We start from the raw sequence: 16,743 nt of genomic DNA, 5'->3' as shown, positions 1-16,743 counted from the left end.
TTTCATAATGCGGCGTCATCCCTCCCTCCCCCAGGGCTGCAGGTCCCCGGGGAGGAGCGCCTCGCGGGGCGGGTCTCGGCTTTCAGAAGTGTTGTTATCGCGGGCGTGGTATTAGCACCGGGAAAATCATATTATATCTGGCAACCGGTTCCCTGTTCAGGGCTCCCCCTGCAGTCACCACCCTTTGCCCCTCTCTCTCTTTCTCACCCTTTCTTCCTGCCTGCCTCTACCCCTCTCCCTTTTTCTGCCTCTTCCACTCTTATCCTCCTCCTGTCTCGCCTCTCTCTCTCTCTCTCTCTCTCTCTCTCTCTCTCTCTCTCTCTCTCTCTCTCTCTCTCTCTCTCTCTCTCCTTGGCAGATCATCCTTGTTCCTCTCTTCCTCCCCTCCCCTCCTTTCCGTTTCCTTTGTCTCCCCTTTTTGCTGTCCCTCCTTCCTTTTGGCCCACCTTCTCCCTCCTTCCTCCCTCCGTCCAAGCCCCTACCACTCAGGCCACGGTCGCGGGACCCTACCCTACCCTACCCTGCCATGCCCTATCCTCCGCCTCTTTATGTTCACCACAAGATGCACAGTTATGGAGCACATACTGCACCACTTGAGCACCATCATTATGACCTCTGGGTATGGTTGTCTGGCCTCTGACATGATCCCTCAGGCTCGGGTCAAAGGCCTCCCCATCCTACCCAAGGGTCGTGGCATTAAGGGTGAAATTCATTAGCGTTAATGTGTACCAAGTGAATATAACTAACGGTATGAATGAAAGAACTACAGTATGTTTTTTAAAAAATGGTCGGCAGTGATGGGGGAGTCGTTATTTTTGGCGATGGTGCCTTTTCGGCGTTGCTTACGTTCCCTGACGTCACTTCTTGTGGGTTAGATTTGGGAGGGGGGGGGAGGGGGTTGGGTCCTTCCTGGTTTGGTTAGGTCAGGTCAGGTTGATTGCTGCGTCTGTTTACTCCAAACACTTTCCCTAGACTTGAAATTCGCGACGGGTCTGGACTCTGCCTCGACCTAGGTGGACCTGGTGACGATCAAGTGGATCTCCTCGCTAGTGGTGTCTGGACGAACCTTAGTATTTGCAAAAATGAATAAAATAATAGAAAAACTCCGTAGATCCTGTGATGAAAGGGAAATAAAGGGGAGGGAGGGGAATATAACTTTAGCGGCAGCATAATATTTGAACAACTGCGGCCGACTTGTCTTCGAGATAACCACTGTCTACATTGAAAACTGTGTACATAGTAAGCCCGAGGTGACAAGGACACGCCTCTGTAGTAATGAGAGATTAAACTCGGTGAATGATAGATCGTTTGTTACGTTATATATAATACATGTGAGGCTTGGGTATGGAGAGATGATTGCATAAGTCACAGCCCGGCTGGGTTACCCGTGAGGGAGGGGTGGCTGGTGGGTGCCCTTATCTTCATGGGTCAGGCTAGTGTACAGTCAGGCTTTTAACCCTTGTCGTTGACCTACTCTCTCTCTCTCTCTCTCTCTCTCTCTCTCTCTCTCTCTCTCTCTCTCTCTCTCTCTCTCTCTCTCTCTCTCTCAGTTATTCCCCCTACCCCTACAATATCACCACCCTTCCCAAGTCATGTATTATTCATACGTTTAATGTTTATTTTGTTATCCTCATCTCTAGCAACTTCATATTCCGGAAATTAACTTTTTTCTTCTCGCTAACGAAAATACCTTAAACCCCGGCATAGTTTTCTGTCGTTTTGACACTTTTGTTTTCATATTCTGTTTCGATACAGTTAACTGATATTCTCCAAGGTTCTGGTGCATTGTGCAATTAAAGAGGTCTGTTAACATCTTAATTGTCCAGAAGGTAGACTATCTTGTGGTAGGGCGACGTACCTGTTGTTCAAAGAATTAGAAACACGATTCCATTACTCCCATCAGTACGAGGGTACGACTCTTTGATTACCAAGTCCAGGACCTGCAGTCGTGCAAGAGGGAGGTGCCGTCGTGTAGGAGGGAGGTGCCGTCGTGTAGGAGGGAGGTACCGACGTGCAGGAGGGAGGTGCCGACGTGCAGGAGGGAGGTACCTTCGTCGTGCAGGAGGGAGGTCCGACGTGCAGGAGGGAGGTGCCGTCGTCGTGCAGGAGGGTTTAAGGTGTTGGTGCGGGGCAGTGTGGAGGCAGCGAGCGTGGCTCTCGTGTGTCGGATCATGTTGCTCCTCGGCTTGATTATTTCTGCAACAAGTCCCGGGCCAGGCATTGTTGTGTTGGCCTTTCTGGCTGTCTCATGACGATCCTCATGGCCTTGGTGTGTGTTGTGTTATGTCAGGTGTCTTTGTATCCCTGTTGTGTGTGGCGGTATGTATTCATGTGTCTTGTGGATGCTCTTGTGTGTCCTTTTTTGTTTATGTTGTCTTGTGGTCTGTATTCATGTGTCTTGTGGGCACTCCTTCTTGTCCTCGTTGTGTGTGTCTGTGTGTTGCCTAATGTATTCATATGCCCTTGTGTGTTTGTTTTGCCTGATGTATTCATATGTCCTTGTGGTGTGTTTGTGTTGCCTGACAGTAAGCATTCATATGTCTTGAGGGCCATCCGTTATGTGCTTGTGTGTTAGTGTTATGTGTTCAGGTTTATTTCGTATGCACATGAGAGTTTTGTGCACGCCCTCGTCTTACCCAGTGTGTCCTTATGTTTTTGAGGTGTGTCTTGGTGTATATATGATGTGTATACTTGTGTATGGATGTGTTCGTAAGTTTTTTATTTAGTGGTGTGTGTGTGTGTGTGTGTGTGTGCACGTGCGTGTATGTTTGGTCTGTCTCGACTCCTTCCTTCCTTTCCGCCTCTTCCCACCCTACCCACTTGGCTTCGGGATTTTGATTGTTGCCACAAAGGCGGCGAATTTACCGTGCATCCTTTACCCATCCCGTGGGCGATAGCGCTGATGAGGAGGTCCAGGGACTGGGCCACGCTGTCTGAGTTCCATTGCATGTTGCATAATCAGAGACCTGTTGGCAAGGTCTGGGCAATAGTGAATGAATCATGGTATGTTACGTAAAGTCAGTTGTTCACACAGAGAGCATTATATGGGGTATGTGGCGAGTGAACGATTCACAGTGGGCAAAGTTGGGATGCATTTCAGTTGTCTTGGATAGAACATTATTGTGAATGAAATGGTTTAATCATTAGCAGAGTAATTATCTCGTGAATTCACTGAATTTACAAGTCATACTAACAGTGTTGCAGGATGAGAGAAATTCTGTTGAAAGCATTTACTTCTTTTCTGTTGTCATCTGATCCTGAAGTGGAACACACACACACACACACACACACACACACACACACACACACACCTCGTGTCCACAAGAGACCTGATGTGGACGTCTTTTCCAAGTCGATAAACTTTTCTAGTCGTCCGAGTTTCAGCCTCTTCTTTCCACCCGTGGTCCATTTCCTGGCTGCTTCCTCTCCGTCCATCCCGGTTTGCAGCCAGTAGTGTAGCCCGCCGTCCGTAACAACCCCAGCAACTCTCCAGCCGGGCCCTCACGACCGAGTCGTGTACGTGTCTGTCTGCCTTTTAATGATGATATGGTCATTAACCTTACGCCACGCAGATGTTCATGCTATTGCCTCATTTAGCCTGGCATTTGCCTCATAGACTTGTTGATATTTAATGTGACTGGGTGTTGACTGTACAGGTGGTGGTTCATTTGAGTTAACGCCTATACTGTTGTATAAGACCAGTGCTGACTTGCTTTTATATTGATCAAGGAGAAAAAGCTGGGAATCTTGTGTGAAGGAGATGAAAGTTTAACAGAAGGTTATGAGTTAAGGAAATCGGCTGGTGCTGCTGCTGCTGCGTGTTGAGGAAGTCGGCTGCTGCTGCTGCGAGTTGAGGAAATCGGCTGCTGCTGCGAGTTGAGGAAGTCGGCTGCTGCTGCTGCTGCAGAAGGAAAGACGTTGAGTCAGTGAGACTCGTTTCCTTGTGGGCGTATGTAAGTGTTGTCATCGTGGGCTGGTGACGACTTCTCCACTAGGTTGACTCACTCGGCATTTTTTTTTTTCTTTTTTTTCCAGTAGTATGCAGCAAGAGCAGATGAGCAAGAGCAGATGAACAACACTTGTAAAATGCATCACTGAGATTGTTTAACCCAGGAAATGCTGTATGCAGAATATCATTTAATGAATATGGCTGTGAAACCAGTTGGAACCTAGTACTGTTGGTATTGCAAGCACGTCATCGTCCCATTTCTCTCGAGAATAATATACTTTTTAATTAGATTGATTACAGTAAGAGGGCAGTAACACATTGGGCTGCCTGAACACTGTACCACAGACATGGCTTCAAGGTGCATGGCACCTTTCAGCAGGCCAAGACGCTGCATTCATGTAAACCTGGAAGTCAGTGTAACAGGAAAAAGATGTAAGAGTGAGGCCCAGGGACGGGAGGCGCCAGGGACAGACAAGAGAGGAGGAAGGGGGATGTGACCAGAGTGCAGGTTGTGTGTGTGTGTGTGTGTGTGTGTAGCTGCGGAACTGGGAAGGAGGAGAGAGGGAGAGGGAGGGAGGATCTTGATGACGCGTAGATATAAAGCGGAGGGAGGGGCTGTTGGTGAAGCGTGTAGATTAGATCTTATCTGGACGAGCCAGAGAGGGGGTTGGGATGTTCCTGCCGGGCTGTGGAAAGATGGGGTAGGACTGGCTGGGGTGTGGAAACATGGATGTCTGCATCACAAGTGCCGAGTGTGTAGGACACAGGAAGGTTATAATCTTTATCTTGAGATGCTCCTGCAGCTCCAACGCTGTGCTACACTCAGGAGCAGGGACAGGATGAACCTTCCGAGCAAGGACTTTTTTGAGGAGATTATAATATATATATATATATATATATATATATATATATATATATATATATATATATATATATATATATATATATATATATATGTGTGTGTGTGTGTGTGTGTGTGTGTGTGATTGCAGTAGTGAAGTCATAGTGTATGGGAAGTGATTATCCTGCAGAGCAATTAACCAAAAGCCATCTGAGAAAAGTGCAGTGACTAACCCCGGCTTAAGGTACAAAATTGCGTTATAAATGAGCTGCATTATTGATCATGACCCCGTCACATCCAGGCTAGGTCCCGTACCTCAGACTGGCACTGGAGCAGAGAAGTGACTGTGGATGATTACCACCAGAGTCGAGGCGATGACCCGAATGGAAGAATTCGATGGAAAGGATAACTTGGGGAACCACGCTACTCACCTTCCATCCAGGTGAAGTAAATCTAGCGAACTTACAGAAGGAAGGGATAAACCCCAATGGATTTTGATGGGAATATCACCTCGGTAAGACCATGTTGTTATGTCTGTGGCATTGTAATCTCGGGTTCGAAGAGGCGTCTCAGAATCATGCAGATGCTCTTGAACACCATGATCCGACCCATCAGCACGACGGGACGACCCTTGAGTATGATGGCCTGACCTTTGACCTGGACCCTTACTGGTGTGGTCGAAGGCCAGATGATTATACCCACCAGGGTCACCGTTGTGCTCAAGTCATGATGCAGGTAGTACAGTGGAAGTATTATATTTCTGGTTGATAACATTGCCTGCGTACGGAGCTTGTGTGTCGGCACTGTTCGTTCGTCTGTAAGCAGATTATATAAATTTGGGATGAGAAAGGCTGTCCTCTTGTGCAGAGCGACATACCGGGTTTCTTTGTACATCTTATTGCTTGGAGTGATGATGTTCAGTCTTTTATTATGATCATAGAAATGACTTCCATATGATGCTCTGAGTACTGCATAGAAATGACTTCCATATGATGCTCTGAGTACTGCAGTTCGCCATTTTGGAGATGATGTATAGCTGGAACAAGGGCTGAGTTAACCTCTTGACCATGTTGATAAACACATTGTATAATGACCCGGCTCTGTATAGCCACCTTAAGTTCATCATTACCTCCGTATGGCTCCCTCTGTCTCACCCGCTGAGTAAAGGAATAAACGAATAATCTTTTTTGAACGCGAGACATCAGCCCTCAACATTTATCATTTATAAGACATGAACGGGTTACCTCCCGCCGCTCAAGACATTTATCATATAGTTTTAATGGCTCGTAAACATGATCAAGTTTCATTAATCATTTACTTACGATTGCCAGCCAAGTTGTCTGGTGTGTTGATCGTGCCGAGGATGTGAAGGCATCAGACTTAGCATTGTGGGTTCGGTCATCCTGATCGATGGCGGGGTCTCTCACTAAAGGGATTGGGTCATTATATGCACAGTGTTGAAATATGTCTCCCCGAGCTATGACGTCATCATGTTAAAGGGAAGACAGCGTCACACGTGAGGAGTGAATCATTATCCTTCATATTTGTTTTGATAATGTAAGTCTCTCTCTCTCTCTCTCTCTCTCTCTCTCTCTCTCTCTCTCTCTCTCTCTCTCTCTCTCTCTCTCTCTCTCTCTCTCTGTGCATATATTAATTCAGCCAGCTGTACTTGCCTGCTGTCGCCCCACTCATCCCACACCGCCCCCGTCCATCTAGCGCATCGTCCGTGCCTTCATGGTGAGTGGCAGTGCGTGGCTGGTGGCGTCCCTCAGGGCTGCCTTCCTGGCTCTCCTGGTGGGGGGTTGAGGGGGCAGTGCGTGGCGCCGTTCCTCCAGCTTTCTACCCTCACCATCTCCACACTCCACGGCGCCGCGCGTGCCACCACTCTGCACACGACGCACTAAATTAGAAAGTCCAGTTGACGGACCCGGAGTGCCGCGCCCGCCGCATGCAACACCCCTGGCTCGTCTCCCTGTCGAGCCTCCGCCCGTCCCTCTGCCTCTCCCTGGTGTAGTAAATCTTTCCACCGTAAGTTCGCCGGCCTTCCACCAACCTGCCGTCGTTTACACCCGTCCGGCGGCAGCCTGTCCGTGCAGCTGTGTGCCCGTCTTGTGTGTAGGCCGGGTAGTGGGGTTGCCCAGCGACGGAGCAGGCAGAAGTCTGGGTGGGCGGCCGATCCGAGCTGCGATGGGACTGGCAAGGGAGGGCCATGTGTGTGTGTGATCCGGGCTGCCGTGGGGCGAGTGTTGGCCCGGGGGAGAGGGCTGGATAGGCGACCAGGGGTGCCACCGGGCGTCCACCAGCCATCACAGCCTCGGCCAGCCGTCAGTCAGTCTTGCCTCACTCAACACGACCTGCCTCCTCACTCACTCACTCACTCGCTCTGCTGACCACCGACGCTTCTTATTACTAGTACATGGCTATCGTTTTGTCAACACCACCTGACGTGTATTTTCCATTTGGAATAATACATAAATCTCCCCCCCCCCTCTCTCTCTCTCTCTCTCTCTATCTATCTATCTATCTATCTGTCTGTCACTAGTATTTACGTACTATGTCTTAAGTCCCGTGTGTGCGGTGGATTTAATGGCTTTCATCAGCTGGAGGTCTTAAAGCCAGACACCCTCACATACATCAGACACAAAATCCAAGGAATGTATGTCTCTTATGAACAAGAGACACGGAACACCAACGGTAAGAGGAGCAATTACTCCTAGTCTTGGACATACATCATGTAGGCACTTGGCTCAGTAACTTGTGGCAGGCGTGTGTGTGAGAGAGCGTCGTCCATAATGGCGCTCATTTACATAACAGTGTAAAGTTTGCTTGTAAGTTGTTTGTCTGTGTGGGTGGTGGTGGTGGTGGCCTTGTCATCCTCAGCTGGCCTTTCCCCTCCCGAGACTGCTTCCCCTCCACCCCAACCCCCTCCCGGTCCTGTGGCACCCCTCCTATTCCTCCTCGTGAATATTTCCTCCCTCTCCCACGCCCTCCCGCGCCCTCTGCCGACTGTTTTGGTTGACAGCGTTGTCGTTATTATGATGGCTGGCTCCTTGGTCCCCTCACAGCTGCCCAGGCCCCACACACATTACTGGCCTCACTTGTCTCTGCTACCCAGGCCCCACACACACTACTGCCCTCACTTGTCTCTTCTACCCAGGCCACACACACACTACTGGCCTCACTTGTCTCTTCTACCCAGGCCACACACACACTACTGGCCTCACTTGTCTCTTCTACCCAGGCCACACACACACTACTGGCCTCTCTTGTCTCTCCTACCCAGGCCACACACACACTACTGGCCTCACTTGTCTCTTCTACCCAGGCCACACACACACTACTGGCCTCACTTGTCTCTCCTACCCAGGCCACACACACACTACTGCCCTCACTTGTCTCTCCTACCCAGGCCACACACACACTACTGCCCTCACTTGTCTCTCCTACCCAGGCCACACACACACTACTGCCCTCACTTGTCTCTCCTACCCAGGCCACACACACACTACTGCCCTCACTTGTCTCTCCTACCCAGGCCACACACACACTACTGGCCTCACTTGTATCTCCTACCCAGGCCACACACACACTACTGCCCTCACTTGTACCTCCTACCCAGGCCACACACACACTACTGCCCTCACTTGTACCTCCTACCCAGGCCACACACACACTACTGCACTCGCACATTCTGCTTCTCCTGCTGGCCTTCGTGTTGTATCCTGGTCACACACACACTTCTACTACTACTATTACTACTGCTGCATTTCACGACACGGTTTGGTGTGTACAAGAATACAGTCAGCATAACTAATGATGATAATCCTAGTACTTTCTGGGATTGATTTTAGTGATGTATTGATTAGTATGTTGAACAAGGTGGGGCTAAGTATTCCACCTTGAGGAGTGAAAGGTAGCGTCTTTAACTTGTATGCATACGCTTACGGGATGAATAATGAGGGTGCACAGTAAACTTGTCGGGGACACCGGCACAAACCAGAATACTGCTCCTTCTGGCTCCACACTCCACTGCTGGTCTCCCAGCAGTCTTACCCTGGACACACACACACACACACACACACACACACACACACACACCATTACACTTCGAGACAGTTGCCTCCAGCGGCTTCTATTGATTATCGGTAGAGATCTATTAACTTTGGTGGCCAGTGTTTGCTTCATGCTTTTTCCCGTGGGTTGTGTGCGTTTCTTGTCATGTGCTGCCTTTGCTACCGCCGTATTACTCCTTCCTCCTTGTGTCCTTCACCTTCCCGCGCCACATCCTGCGGCCGGGCGCTGGGAGCGAGGCGTCATCCCAGGGCGCGGGAGCAGCAGGCCGGAAGGAGAGCGGCATAAGGGGCCAGAGGGTTCCTTGGAGGGGACGGGACGGAACCGTGTTGATGGGAGGGAGCGGCAGGGGCCGCGGTCACCCACAGGCCCAGCTGGGGGGAGAAGCGCCCTTCTCGCCCCACACCCCTCCTCCTGCTTCCCTACTTTTTTTTTTTATTATAGGAAGGGGAGTCAGTCAGAGCGGATTATTGTGGGGGAGTGCAGGAGTGAGGGAGGGCGTGGTTGGGGGTGAGACAGAGGGACAGAGAAGTGGAGGGTGCAGGAGACTGTTTGTGGAGGGTTGTAGAGTGTATGGTAGAGGGAGAGGCGGAGGGTGCTGGGGAGTATGGTAGCGGGTGTGGCGGAGGGTCACGGGCCACCGCTGCGGGTAATGACATTAGGGGGCCGGGCCACGCATATGACCCACACACACAGCCTACTGTCGCCAGCCTCCCTCAGCCACCATGGCTCTCCCTCCCATAGCCCAGTGCTGGCCTAACCTAACCGCCTAGCGCCATGGATGTAGAACTGGGTTTGAGCTTCAAGCAACATATGTACATACATTCAGCGATGCCCTCCGTGTTTAGAAAACTGTAGAAATCATTATTTTGCATTCTGTAGATTCTAGAAAGTTATTTACCAAGGGAATCTACTCTCTACTGTACACGTGTCTAGCCTCTGGGGAGGTTGGTACATGTGTTGACTGGCTGATGCTGGCCTGTGTCAGCTCTCGTGAGGCCATTGAGTCTCTCTCTCTCTCTCTCTCTCTCTCTCTCTCTCTCTCTCTCTCTCTCTCTCTCTCTCTCTCTCTCTCTCTCTCTCTCTCTCTACTCAACGCAACTCTTCATGTATGTATATACGCCACTTGTCCGAATTATTTGCTGGAATCCCGATTTTCACCTTTGAGACACACACAGTGATCAGATCATGACGACGAAGGGGTAGTGGTATGCTGGGTTCTGAGGTGGAAGACGTTGATAATCAGTAATGATGTGGCTTGAACTGTTCGATCAGTGAGGGAAGGAAAGGTATGGGAAAAAGAATCAAGGGTTGCGTGTAGTAATGGTGCCACAGATCGATTCTAGCTAAAGTAAAATACTTATGGAAGATATTAGATTCAGTCAGAGAAGTTTATGAAGTAAGTAATATATGTTATAGACATGGTTGTGTTGGTAGAAGTTGTTGATGATGGTAGATATCATTGAAGCTACCTAACCTCCGAAGGTGGTAGATTGTGAGAAGTGTTAAAAGTAGGTTGATGCCAAGACAGAACCACTGAGTGGAAAGCTGATCGAGAAAAGTTATACGGAGGAAAGCTTATAGAAACTGAAGACATAGTTGCTTGGGTATTGATTAGCAAGTGGAAGTGAGAGAAATAGTGTCGGCCTCGTAGTGTGTGGCAGACGATGGAGACGCTGGTAGGTGTGTGTGGTAGACTGTAGAGGCGCTGATAAGTGTGTAATGGAATTTGAAGACGCTGGTATGTATGTGGCAGACTGTAGAGACGCTGGTAGGTGTGTGTGATAGATGGTGGAGACGCCAGTAGGCTGGTGTGGGTATGTGTGTGTGGAAAGGTCTTTCAAACAGGGTTATACGGTTAGCTGACACTCACATCCGCACAAAAAAATGAGGGATAGGCGTTCGACGGAGTTGGCTAATACAAGGCCGTAGGCGGGGTTATTGTCTGTACGGAGAACGAGTCTTCGTCACCTCTTCCAAGAGAGGAACTCTCGCTGCTCACCCACACCTTCTGGTATGATAAGAAATGATTAGACGAGGAGAGTTGAGGGAGAGGGCTGGCCACTCGTTGTCTAAGTGGGTAAGGAGACTAGTAAGTCGCTTGACAAGTCAGGTGTGATCCCGTGTCACGCATGTTGGCCCTGTTATCATGTTTATATCGTAGCGACCTCCCTAATGGTTTGTGCCAACATTGTTAGGTAGAGTCTGGTACGTACCACGCACAGCCCGGCCCACACAACCCCCCAGGGTCTACACACAGTCGCCGAACAAGCACAAGCACACACTGATAAACGAATGGTGTACGAGGTAGACAAGTGGCTAATGTAAATAGCGATTGTTATCCTGGACCTGTGTGTGGATTGTGATGCGAGGTCCGTACGCCAGAGGACGGGGGCCCGCCATGACGAAATTATGGGTGCGTTAAGGAACGGTGAAACGAGAGGCTTGTGATGGGGTGGTGGTGGAGTCGACACCAGGAGCCTGCTCCACCACTGTGGTGGTGGTTGTTGACTCTGTACATAGTGGAGGCGACGTGGCCCGGCCGTTTATGTTTCTGTAGGGCGGTGGTGATTCACCGCCGCTGGGGCTCGGAGAGAATCTCCCGATGACTCACAGGGCAAAACGAGAGACCAGGGGAATATGGTTATTGTTCTGATGATCCCGGGATTAGCGTGGGACACACACTGGAAACTTGGCCCTCATAACGGCAAGATCGAATGAAGCCGATCTTTGAAGGGTCAGATATTGGTGTGATATTCTCGTGGGCTGAGGTATAGGCTTGGATCGCCTGTGTGGGTATAAGGTTATTGGCGTGATATTCTCGTGGGCTGAGGTAATGGCTTGGATCGCCTGTGTGGGTATAAGGTTATTTTGGACCCGTGAATGTATGGCTGACGAGGACTGGGAAGCAAGGGAGGAGAAGTGATCCGTGAAGGGGGACGGCTCTTCGTGGGGCAGATGGTGGGAATGTGCAAGTGGTGAGGATTGGGAGGCTGAGGACGACCTAACAGTACCAGTGTGAATCATGTGCCTACATGGGACAGACTGATGATGATAGATGACCTGATGCTCAGTCACTCGTGCCTTCCATGAGGTCCTTCTCTGACTTAAGAAAGGCCTTTTTTCGGCCATCAAGTCACTTTAGTCAAAACAACTGAACCCGTTACCCCAGGAAATCCAGAGAAACTATATGCAGCCAAGTCCTTTGTCTTAAGAGTTACCAAGTAGGTTTTTATATGCGGATGATGATAATACTACATAATGGCGTAAGACTTTTAGGAAAATTCCTTTGGGATTAATGATGATTAAGCCATGACGTGAGTTGTAAAGTACTCCATGGTCTTTTTGGAGCTCCTGTGCCGTCCTGTCCTAAGACGTAGTACACTGTTGGTAGGGGCACTTCATGCTTTTGTTATGTATGACTCGCACACAGCTGGTCCTTACCTTCCAGTGTTAAAACCTGTCAGCTAACGCTACTTTACATATTAGAGGCAGGTCATAATGATACTCTATTATTTACCAGGTTAGATTTATTATCTCTTAGGTTAGAGTTATAGTCAGTTTAATGTGGGGAAGGCTTGTTCGTCTTGGGAGTTCATACCGCTAATGTTAAGGTATACGATGGTATATTATATTTGGTGGTTTTGTTTTGTATGAGACAAGGTTATATGCCGAAGGACAGTAACAGTAACGTTGGTTTCTGTTGCCGTGGACAGATGTATTACATGTGGACAGTCTGATATTAAGAGGGGAGGACAGAGCTGGAAGATTTAAAGTGTGACAAGGGCTGTGAAGGGGGGAAGATGCTGGCGCAAGAAGAGAGGAAAGCCTGAAGGTTGGTAAAGGGTCGACACGGAGGGAGGCAGCATGTGAAGTCGTAAATCTTCCTTCTGTGTCTTCCCCTCTTAATATCAGACTGTTCTCATGTAATGCTTCTGTCCACGACAACAGAGTCTACCTGGTGAATGATATAAAGGAGCCGCGCTGTAGACTTTGATTATTTTATGGGTGGCAAGGGCTCGTCCGTCGGCCTCTTCTCAGTGAAAGTGAAATCAGGTGATGAGGTGTGGCGGTGGTGACCCACCCGGGGGGCCTCGTGTCTGCCTCCTCACACACACATAGTAGACTCCTGCTGCATCAGAAGTGACGACTGTGTGAAGACTGTTGAAACCAGAGGTAATGATCGACTGCTGTTGCCATGTTCACCTCACCCTGCCAGTTCAGGGAGGGCGAGGTGAACAGAGGAGGCACGCTCAGTGTTCAAGGTTATGTAGCATATTTCTCTTAGTGGATATTCGATCTTCAGCTCCGGATGTATTTGCGCCACGGGTGTGTGTGTGTGTGTGTGTGTGTGTGTGTGTGTGTGTGTGTGTGTGTATCTGTAGATGTCTGTCAATGTGTATATCTTAATACGTGTGTGCCTGATAGTAGAGAGTGTGGTTGGTTGCTTGGAGGAAAACGGATGAAGGAAGCGTAAGGGGAAGTGAGTGAGAGCGAGGCTTGGTGTGAGGGTAAGGAACCTTCCCCCCCTCACGTGAGAGTAATGCACCGTGATAATAAGGGTCGCTACAGACTGAGCTCAGTACTGCCAATTATTGATCGTCCCAGCTCGGTAGTTAGGACAGTGGCGCCTCCCTGGCTGCCACACACTGGCTCGCCCTCCGCTTCCCTCGCCCTCTGACCGGTTTGAATACTGAGAAGACCCGCCTAGGTTCACGTGGCGCAACTGGTGAGCAGACACTTGTGCCCGCCCGGACTGCCCCCAGGGCTCCCCGCTGCACTTGCTGCTTCCTACTGCGGAAGGCAATGGTTACATCCTTGTTTTGGGTGCCTGCTTGAAGCTGTTTCCCTCGTGTGTCGGCCAGGTCCTCAGGCGATTCAGAATGGAGACTCGAAAATTGCCACGCCAGGAAAGGCCGCAGATGAGTCACCCTTGGGAACAGTGGGGAACATTGCTATCCATGTATCTTCTGCGTGCACCGGAGGGCGACTTGAGCAGGAAATCCTCCCCTCTTATATTATCATCTGCTCACTTTTTAAAAAGTTTGAATAGAGCCAAGCGCAGATCTTTTCGTCAAGGTTTACTCCTTAGTTTCTGACGCAACGTTTCCAAGTCGGGAAAAGTAAGCAGGTATTAAGAAAAGCGTAAATACACCTGGACGTTTTTTATGGGACCGGTCAGTCCGTTGCCTAGGTACGTTGTCAAACAGTGGAAGTCATTCCTTTGTCGTAAATGAGACGCGCGTGTGTTAGATACTGAGCAGTGTCCGTCACCCTGTTCACCGAGTGTTTCCAGAGGCTCAGCCAGCCTGTATGTGGAGAACTGGGGACACCCGTGTTCCAGGGACACCACCAGCCTGTATGTGGAGGACTGGGGACACCCGTGTTCCAGGGACACCTCCGTCCTGTATGTGAAGGACTGGGAACACCTGTGTTCCAGGGTCACCACCAACCTGCTTATGAAGTTCTGGGGACACCCATGTTCCAGGGTCACCACTGTACGTGGACTGGGGACACCCATGTTCCAGGGTCACCACTGTACGTGGACTGGGGACACCCATGTTCCAGGGTCACCACTGTACGTGGACTGGGGACACCCATGTTCCAGGGTCACCACCAGCCCGTATGTAGAGGACTAAGGACACCCGTGATCCAGGGTCACCACTAGCCTGTATGTGGAGGACTAAGGACACCCGTGTTCCAAGGCACGACACCAGATTTTGTGTGATGGTGTGGGAGCGCATTCTCTTGTCTCATCTTGCAACCTCTTCCAGGAGCCGCAGCGTTTCGTTACGTAATACCAAATAACGTATGAGACTGTACATCGTGTGGACGGCTTCTCTGCCGTGGTAATATGGAGGGTATAGGGTGGAGTGGGCCAGCGTCGGGGATGATGTGTGGAGGGCACAAGCTGAGCGAGCACCCATGGCACGAACGGCAGTCAGCAGGGCGGCTGTTACCCTCCGGGTGGTGGTGGTGGTGGTGGGAGCCCACGCTGTCACCTCCCGCGCCCTCCACACTGGCCCTCCCTCGCGGTGCGCCGTATGATGCAGTTATGACGCGGAAGACACCGTCACTTAAGCCTTAAGCAAGAAAGAAAGACAAGAAACTTATCGGTGTCTCCCACAAATGGTAAAATTGCTAATCATGCGTCTATCCCCCGGCCTACTCCCCCCCCCCCCCCCCCCCCAGAGTCTTGCCGCGCGGCGTGGTAACTTCGTACGCCATATAGTGATAGACATTGCTATTTTTTTGTAACTCTTAGGTACAGATTCCATAGCTTTTGTGAGGCAAGTCTTTAGTCTTGATTTGATTACTGTTGTTATTATTGATGCAGTGTGGCAGTCGAGGCTTCAAAATAGGGGCACATAAAGCTTAACTAGTAACTGCGACGTGGGCCGGGGAGGTCTCGGGTAAAACTGGCACATGTGTTCATTCAGTAGCTTGCCACCGCCGTGTTGGTTAGACGTCGCTTCTTACCGTGTGCAGACAGGGTTAGTGTCGTGGATGATATCTCCTCTCTTCCACATGATTTGATAAGTCAGTTTGACCGATTTTGGAAGAAAGACTTGATATACTTTGCAATCGTAGTGTCTTCCAGGGCAAAAGCCGATTCTGTGTTATTCCTCTTCAAGACTTGGTTCGGATACTGCAAGGTGAGGTTTACCTATCCTTACAATCACTTAGAAAACTGGAACTTGAATGTTACTACAGTGTGAAGATAAGCCTGAAGTTATCATTGAAGTGAGGCAAGGCCCCGTGAAAACTGTTGTGCCGTTGGATCCCAGTGTCAGTAATACATGGATGCACCAAGTGAGGAATTGATTAGTTTCTCTGTACATTGAGTGAACAGAACATGAACTTAATGGTTTTAAACCACATGTATACTCGAATTCATTTTGAACAACGTGAATCGAAGTTTATATGTATACGAATGAAGACCCGACACGTCTGTGTGCTTGTGCACATAAACTTTGCGTGTTCACCAGCGTAGAACCGAGTAATGGTCATGGGTACTTAAGTGTGGACCCAACATATTCACAATGTACACCAGTGAAGACTCGACATGACGCACTCACCGTGTTCCTGTACACCGATATGGAACTGATCATCCTTTAGGTGTACTGTACACTAGTGTCGCACAGACAAATGTGGACCTGCACCCGCCCATGTTCAAGCATACACACCACTGTCATGTTCATATGTGCACCAGTCATTTCTTCATGTGTATACCTTTGTAGACCAGTGTTCATTTACATACAGGTGTAATGCTCACAGGTGTTAGGAGCTTAGAATAGACCAGTTCTCCTGTGTACATCACTGATGAACAGACGACTGTTGTTGTGTGTGCACCGGTGGTGAACTGACCAGTGTTCGTTTGTATCCCATTGGTGAACCGAGCACTGTTCTTGTTGACAGCATTGTAGACTAAACCACTGATTAATGTATACACAATACTGGAGTCTGTGCTTTTGCTGATCCGCTCACCAATGTAAACCAAGTCAGTGTTTGAGTTAGGATATACTTGTGTGTGATGGTTTTGTGGGCACTGTGTAAGGGAGAGAGACTACCTTGTTAGTTTTGTGGGCTTAATGTATGGGTGATTGACTCCAAAGGTGTGACGTGGTGGTGGGGAGGGTGTGACGGCTGGTGGGGAGAATATGTGACGGGTGGTGTTGGGGAGGCTGTGACGGGTAGTGTTGGGAGATTGTGACGGGTGGTGTTGGGGAGGTAGGTAATGTGGGTGATAGACAACTGTGCTGGATTTGTAGGCCGTGCGTGGGTGATAGACTACCATGGTGATCTCATGGGCCGGGTAGAGACTTCCAGTGTCGGTCTTGTGAGCCGGGTGTGTCTGGCCGATAGACTCCCGAATCTGCTT

The 16,743-nt window shown here is 49.7% G+C and overlaps 1 protein-coding gene across 6 annotated transcripts in view; it reads left to right on the top strand.

Moving 5' to 3' along the window:
• Positions 1–16,743, top strand: part of LOC139758131 (rhotekin-like) — a 126,643-nt gene that overhangs the window by 74,250 nt on the left and 35,650 nt on the right. The window contains exon 1 of one of the 6 annotated variants that reach the window (XM_071679270.1): positions 15,309–15,355. The exons of 4 other annotated variants lie outside the window; for them this stretch is intronic. The gene's annotated coding sequence lies outside the window, so the exon portion shown is untranslated. Of the gene's footprint in view, positions 1–15,308; positions 15,356–15,500; positions 15,518–16,743 lie in introns of those variants that run through there. One more of the 6 variants, XM_071679273.1, reaches the window with a different exon arrangement.

Source organism: Panulirus ornatus, chromosome 29, assembly GCF_036320965.1.
Source record: "Panulirus ornatus isolate Po-2019 chromosome 29, ASM3632096v1, whole genome shotgun sequence".
Lineage (NCBI taxonomy): Eukaryota > Metazoa > Arthropoda > Malacostraca > Decapoda > Palinuridae > Panulirus > Panulirus ornatus.
This window is presented reverse-complemented; position numbering and strand designations above follow the sequence as displayed.